This window comes from Momordica charantia (genome assembly GCF_013281855.1).
Source record: "Momordica charantia cultivar OHB3-1 chromosome 8 unlocalized genomic scaffold, Mcharantia_2.0 BLBB01000008.1, whole genome shotgun sequence".
Classification (NCBI taxonomy): domain Eukaryota; kingdom Viridiplantae; phylum Streptophyta; class Magnoliopsida; order Cucurbitales; family Cucurbitaceae; genus Momordica; species Momordica charantia.
Window position 1 is genome coordinate 11,385,096 of NW_028275166.1, and position 8,638 is coordinate 11,393,733.

Sequence of the window (8,638 nt, forward strand, 5' to 3'; positions counted from 1 at the left end):
TACCAGTTCGTTCCAAACTTGAGACTAAGTCTAATCTTGAAGTTCTATTATGATGTGAAGATTAAAATGGAACTCTCTTTCGCACTAGAGTACTCTCTAAATACTACAACGATGGCTATCTAGCTTCTACCGACAATTGGCTAATCAGGACCATAAAAACCTTATTAAACCCACAAGAACGGACTGTCTACAACACGCTGCAGTCACTTTTTCTCTTCCTCTTTCTCAAAGCTGCCGGCCGCTTCCCTTAAATTTGCTTCTGCACTTCAAAAAAAAATAAAAAATAATAATAATAATAATAATCGAACACGAAGATGATGAATCTATAGAAAGTGTCGTAGCGCCGCGGCGCTGTTCTCTAATGCTGTGGCACTACGAATTTTGTAGCGTCACTCCATTTTCGCCACACGTCGGGGTGCTAAATCCTCGGCCAAAGAACTTGCTGCAGCTTCCCCGCCACTGTCAGTCTCGCAAACTAAAAATTTCACCCTTCCTCGTGAAACGATTTGCACGAATAATACCTAATTACCAGATTATCATCAAATCAAAAGAAAAAAAAAAACAAAAACCCAATTAAAAACTTATTCATACATTACATCGAACAATTCGCCCACTGACTTCTTCGAATTATCATCAAGTGAATCGATGCGCTTATTCCTTGCTCGAGAGCTGGGTCCGGAGATTCCACAAATTTGAATGGCGGTCCCAAGGATCAAGATCCAACAGCTTGAAATTACACTTCCGTTGTAGAATTTATATGAGCTAATTCAAGAGTACAAAAAGAAAAACAAGAAAATAATCAGTACTACAAACAAGTTGAAATAAGAAATTCGAGGAACAAGTTTACACGCAGAGCTGAGAGCCAGAGAAAAATGGCGGGAAGAGACATAGCGATGCGACACGAGGAAGGAGAAGACCGGAGACCGGCCAGAGTTGTAATTTGTATTTTGTACAGTATTTTAAAATTAATAAAAAATGTTGTTTGATAATTTAATTTTAGATAAAATAATGGTGTTGAAAATGTTGTTTAAAAAGTTTCAATTTACGCAGCACGATATTGGTATAAATTTTGAGTTTTCATGTTTTAAGAATACAATATTTTACTTATAAAATTTTCACTTCAATCTTTCACTATTAATAATTAGTAAATTTATGTGGCACATTATTTGGTGAATTGAGAAATTTAGAGGAGTATAAAATGTGCAGTGAATGGGAAAAGTTTATAATTTCTCCTAAAATCTTGAGTTTTTACCTTCTTATAATATTTGTTCTCATCAAAATTTTATAGTAATTCACTCATTATTATTATTACGTCATACAAAATTATTATTAATCAATTTTAATATATAGGGATTAAATTGAAAAGTTTTAAACAATAGATAATAATTTAAAATAACTCTCAGAAACTATAACACATATTTACAGCAGTAACTTTTAAAAATTTAAACTCTAACATTAGGGAATCGACCTAATAAAAAAGGGCATCGTAAAATTTAGCCCATGAGAGGAAAGTTAGGGAACCAAAAATATATATATACATATATATATATATTATCAAAGGTTAAAATTGCATATACAAATTTTGGAAAAAAAAAACTACTTTCTTTGAAAATCCACTCAAATATGCAATTTTGAAAAGATAAAAAAAAAAAAAAGCTTCCTTAAAAACCTACCCTATCACAAGCAGATTTTACAAACCCAGTTGTGAAAAAAATCAGAAGCAAAGAAAATCTATGGAAGTTAAAAAATAAAAGAGAGGTAGAAAAAATGGGTCGTTGTTGGCCTAGGTCGTCACCGCCTGTTCTAGTCGCCTCTTCCATGGCCATGGGTCGAGACTAAAATGGAGCTGTTGGAAGAGAGGGAGGGGGAGAGAAGACGAAAGATGAGGGAGGGGGAGAGAGAAGTACGAAAGATGAGGGAGGTGGTGTAGGAGTTAAAACAAAAAATTTCAGTTTTATTTGATTAAACCGAACCGAACCGACAGTGAAAATCACCAAAACCGACCTGACCCGACCTTATTCAGTTCGGTTCGGTTTCTCGGGTCGGTTCGGTTCTTTACACCCATACTCTTCATAAATGGTAACAATGTTTAAATCTACTTCACCAATGGTCATTTTTCCCAAAAATTTTCCTATCAAACACCCCTGCTCTCTCCCAATCGCGCTTTCTCGTTAGGTGGATGCATTATCTTCCTATCAAATCAAGACAACAAAGATATTTTAATAATTGTGGTGGTGGTCGAGGCCGTGGTCGTGGACATGACCACGGTAGAGGAAGAAATAATCATTCTTTTCGTGGTGGTCGTTATAATCATCCAAATTTCAAAAGAATCACACGAAATAATGATCATAAATGAAAAGCTCCACTATATCAAGGTTATAGAAATGTTCAACACAAATATTTTCGATGCAGAATGATTGGTCATTGGGCATGTATTTGTCGTACATCGAAACACTTGGTGGATCTCTATCAGGCTTCCCTAAAAGAAAAGGGAAAAAATGTGGAGGCAAATCTTGCATATCAAGATGGTGATATATTTGATCATGCCAACATAACAAATTTGGATGTAGCAGATTTTCTTAAAACTCTTGGAGAACAAATTGGCACGGATAGAATAACAAGTGTTTCATTTGATTTTGAAAGCATTCAGAATTCATGTTTTTTTTCTTTCATCTATCTTTCATGTTTATGTTAACTAAGTTTGACTTTTTGTATTTTAAGTTTTTTTTTTTCTTCTCTTCTTCTTATTGTAATTATTTTGTTTACTAGAGAAGCATGAACAGTTTTCATATATTGGATGACTCGAAAATGATCAATGAAGATCTATGTTTGGCAGATAGTGCAACTACGCATACAATACTAAAAAACAGAAAATATTTTTTTTTCAAATTGACGATGCTGGAAGTAGGGGTGTTCACGGTTTGGTTTGGAGGTCGAACCGAAACTGAAACCGATCTTTTTAAAAAAAAATTCAAAACCGAATCGAACAGAAATACACAGCAGACGGTTTGGTTCGGTTCCTGCGATTTGGGCCCTAGGTCTGCTACTGTGGACCTGTGCTTCTGGATTTATGGGTTCGTGTGGTTTGAATTTGAAATTTTGTTTAAACTTAAATGGTGAAAATAATTGAAAAACTAAAAAAAAAATATAATAATAGCTAGGTGGGTTGGCTATTATTGGGCAATGTGCACTACTGCCACTGCCAAGTGCCAGCCCACAGAACCTGCCGCTGCAGACTGCTGTGCAGCTGAGGTTTGTACTTTGTATTATTTATTTTTTTAATGTTATTGATATTAACATTTAACATGGCGATTTTGCTTTTGAAAACCGAAATCGAACCGATAATTTCGGTTCTGCTTTTCTGCTGAATCGAACCGAACCGCCAAACCACCAACCAAAAATTTGGTTCGGTTTTGTCAGTTTCTTCGATTCCATTGTACACCCCTAGCTGGAAGCAAAAGTCAATACAATATCAGGTTCTGCAAACTTAATTGAAGGTTTTGGATAAGCTGATATTATTTTGCCTAGAGGAACAAAGTTTACAATTGACAATGCATTATTCTCAACTCAATCAAAGAAAAATCTATTGAGTTTTAAAGATATACTTTGCAATGGTTATCATATTGAGACTGATAACAAGAATAATATAGAGTATCTCTATATTATATCTATTGTCTCACATGGCAAACATATACTGGAAAAGCTACCTGCTTTATCTTCTGAATTATATTATATTCATATACGAGTAATTGAAACATATGCAACAATGAACCTGAAGTTCATGAATCCAGATATAATTTATTATTTGACATGACTGATTGGGTAATCCAGGGTCGATAATGATGAGAAGAATTCACATGGACATCTACTGAAAAACCAGAAGATTCTTCAATCAAATTAATTGTATGTGATGCTTGCTCTCAAGGTAAATTAATCATTAGACCATCACCAACTAAAGTGGGGACAGGATCACCTACATTTTTAAAATGAATTCATGGTGATATATGTGGACCTATTAATCCATCAAGCGGACCCTTTAGATATTTTATGGTGTTAATAGATGCATCAAGTAGATGGTCACATGTATGCTTATTATCAAGTCGAAACTTTGTATTTGCAAGATTACTTGCTCGGATAATTAAGTTACGAGCACAATTTCCTGATTATACAATTAAAAGCATTCCTCTTGATAATGCTGGTGAATTTACATCTCAATCATTTAATAATTATTGTATGGCAATTGGGATAAATGTTGAACATCTTGTACCTCATGTTCATACATAAAATGGTTTAGCCGAATCATTTATAAAACGATTGCAGTTAATTGCTAGACCAATGCTTATGAGAGCTAAGCTTCCTACATTTGTATTGGGACATGCTATTTTGCATGCAGCATCACTTGCACGTATTAGGCCAACAACCTATCATAAATATTCTCCATTACAATTAGCTTATGGTCAAGAGTCGAATATTTCCCATCTAAAAATTTTTGGATGTGCAGTATACGTTCTCATTGCTCCACCACAACGTACTAAGATGGGATCTCAAAGGCGATTAAGAATATATGTTGGTTTTGATTCTCCATCAATCATTAAATATCTTGAGCCCTTGACAAGTGATGTATTTAATTAACTGCTCGATTTGCTGATTGTCATTTTAATGAGACAAATTTTCCAACATTAGGGGGAGGAATTAAGAAGTTGGAAAAAGAAATTACATGGAATGCATCCTTATTGTCTCATTTAGATCCCCGTAATGATCAAAGTGAACTTGAAGTTCAGAAGATAATCCATTTTCAAAATATAGCAAATCAATTACCATATGCATTTATAGAAGCTAAGAAAGTGACTAAATCATATATTCCGGCTGCAAATGATCCATGAAAAATTGATATCTCAATACAACAAGTTGTAATTAATAAGTCTGTGACACGCTAGAAGCGTGGGAGACCAATGAGTTCTAAAGATAAAAATCCTCGAAAAAGAAAAATAGTCAATAATCAAAATGGTTCGATTGAGAATATGGATATTTCCATAAGAAAACCTAAACATGAATACTCATGAAAATACCAAGGAATGTCAAATACCTGAAGATAATAATGAAATTTCAATAAATTACGTCATGACAGGGAAAAGATGGAACCGAACTCATGTAGTTATTGACAACATTTTTGCTTATAATGTAGCTCTTGACATTATATCAGAAAGTGAAGATTCTGAACCAAAATCTATCAAAGAATGTCAACAAAGAAAGGATTGGCTTAAGTGGAACTAAACAATCTAAGCAGAATTAAACTCACTTTCAAAACGTCAAGTCTTTGGACCAGTAATCTGAATACCAGAAGGCGTTAAGCCTGTGGGATACAAATGGGTATTTGTAAGAAAAAGAAATGAAAACAATGAGGTCACAAGATATAAGGCAAGACTTGTTGCACAAGGTTTTTCACAAAGACCTGGTATTGATTATGAAGATACACATTCTCCAGTGATGGATGCGATTACACTAAGATTTTAAATTGGCCTGACTGTGTTTGAAAGTCTTGACATGCATCTTATGAATGTAGTCACAACATATTTATATGGATCTCTTGATAATGATATATATATATGAAAATCCTTGAAGGATTTAAAGTACCTGAAACATATAATCAAAGTTCTCTAGAACTGTATTCAATAAAGTTATAGAGATCATTATATGGATTAAAACAATCAGGGTGACTGTGTTACAATAATCGCTTGAATGGATATTTGTTGAAGGAAAGATATCAAAATAATCCAACTTTTCCGTGTGTTTTTATAAAAAAAAAAAAATCACAGTCACGATTTGTTATTATAATTGTATATGTTGATGACTTGAATATAATTGGAACTCCTGAAAAGCTTTCAAAGGCAATAAAGTATCTTAAAAAAGAATTTGAAATGAAGGATCTCGGAAAATCAAAATTTTGTCTTGGCTTGTAGATTGAACATTTAGCAGATGAGATATTTGTGTATCAATCAACTTATAAAGAAAAAGTTTTAAAAAGATTTTATATGGACAAAACACATCCATTGAACATTCCAATGGAAGTTTGTTCCCTTGATGTGAAGAAAGGAATATTTCGACCTCAGTAAGATAATGAATAAATTCTTGGTTCTGAAGTATCATATCGTAGTTCAATTGGTGCACTTATGTATCTTGCTAATAATACAAGACCAAATATAGCATTTTCAATTAATTTATTAGTGAGATATAGTTCTTCTCCAACAAAAAGACGTTAGAATGGAGTTAAGCGTATATTATGCTATCTTCGAGGAACGACTGATATGGACTTGTTTTATTCAAACAAATCAAATTTTGATCTAGTTGGTTATACAGATGCTAGATATTTATTTGATCCATACAAAGCTAGAACTAAAACATGTTATTTATTCACATGTGGAGGAATTGTTGTATCATGGCGATTAGCTGAAACAGACCATAACAGCTACCTCCTCAAATCGTGCTGAAATTCTTGCAATTCATGAAGCTAGTCGAGAATGTGTATGACTAAGATCAATGACTCAACACATTCACGGAACATGTGGCTTGTCTCTTAATAATCCTTCAATGATATTATACGAAGATAACACAGCATGTATAGCCCAAATCAAAAGATGATATATTAAAGGGGATAGAACAAAACATATATAACCTAAGCTATTCTACACCCATGATCTTGAAGAAAATGACAACATTAATATTCAACAAATTTGTTTGAAGGATAACCTGGCAGATTTATTAACAAAGGCATTCCCTACTACAACATTTGAAAGATTGGTATGCGACATTGGAATAAGACGGCTCAGAGATCTCAAGTGATGTTTCTATGAGGGGAGCATAATTTATTGTATTCTTTTGGGTTTGTTAGGTACGAGACATATTTCATATAAACAATGAGCATCTAAGGGGAAGTATTATAAACATTATCCAAATTATATGTCCAACCTAGGTGTCAAAATATGGGATGTCTAAATAACTCAGATGTCTAAATAACCCTAACCCCATGTGTCAATTTCTTTCATTTGCTTAGTGTCTCCAAGTGTCAAGTTGACTCGTATCCATGTGCTTAATTCTCAATATCTCATGTGTCTATTTTCTACCTATTATTAATGTCCAAATGTAACACCTCATGGTTGTATAAATTGCCTATAAATAGTGGCAATTCATGGATAATGGTAGTGAAAATTGTAGTCGATTTTGGTGGAAAACTTTGTTGAATTTCCAAGAGAAATTGGAGAGAAATTGTTTTTTAAATTTATGTTTTCATTTTCAATTTCCATTTCCAATTTCGTATTTTGTTTAAATCTCATATTTCCTCGTTGTTCGTGACTCGTGGTGCCTCATTTTGCTCCATAATTTTACAAGAGCTTCAATATTAACTTTGTAAGAAATATTAAATCCTCAGTTGCCAGTTGCCATGTACTGTTGGGTTTGCTTTAACAAATAAGTTTTTTTTTTAATCAAAGAAATACTATATAAAAACTAAATAGAATCATTAAGGTTACATCAGAAGAGTGGTGACCACGTACAATAATCAAAATCCACACAAGAAAACAACTATCCTAAATGACAGATTGATCGAACCATACATAACAATGTTTTTTTTTTCTTTGAGTACAACAAGTGGGGGTGTGAGATTCAAACTCGAAACTTTCTAGTCGTACGTATGTACCTTAACCCGTTGAGCTAAGCTTCAGTTGGTGAATCATACATAACAATGTTGCATTTGATTTTTTCAGTCGCAACAACACTATAGGCATCCAACGGGGAGATCCCCGACACCCAACCACTATTAGCCATTATAGAAACTAGGAGGAAAGGAGGATTTTTCCTAAAAATCTTTTCCACAACAACAAGAGAAGTCTATGTTACTTACTCTTTGAATAAAATAAAAAAATAATTGGAATAAAACATAGAGAAACATAGTCGAAGGACTGAGAAAATGCACAACATTCGCATAGAAGGAGAAGGAGAGGAGGGAAGTTGGCCACCCACTTTTTTTCTCTAATTCCTTTGAAAAAACTTAGTCTTCTCAAGGAGGAGAGAAAACTCAATCGAAGATAACATACTCGAGTATTTTAGATTTATCATTATAGTACTACTTTTAACCATTAAGAAATTATTTTATTAATTTTTATCTAAACAATATATAAAAAATATAAAATTAAATCACATACTAATGTTAATTAGATGTTCTAATCGTGACAATTAATTAAAATTATTTTTTATATAGTAAGTATTTGATAAGATTTTTTACATATAGATTTACAAATATTAAATTATTATATAATAATAACCGACACTTATTTTTTGTTAAAAAAACAACTCTCACTTAATTTTGACAAGATTTTTCACGATATGGATTAAATTGTTACGATTTAAAATTATAGAGATTAAATTGTTACAATTTTAAGTTACAGATACTAAATTGTTATCAGGACTCGACAAAAACAATTATTAGAAAAAAAAAAGCAAAAACAAAAACAAAAGTAAAAAAAAGCCAGAGAACAAAAGGGCAATTGTGGCAACTCAAATTGAATTGGGCACTTGTAAGGCCTGAAACGGCACCGTTTTCGTCATGCCACCGTTCCATGTTCCCTTCCCTCCACGTTTGAAC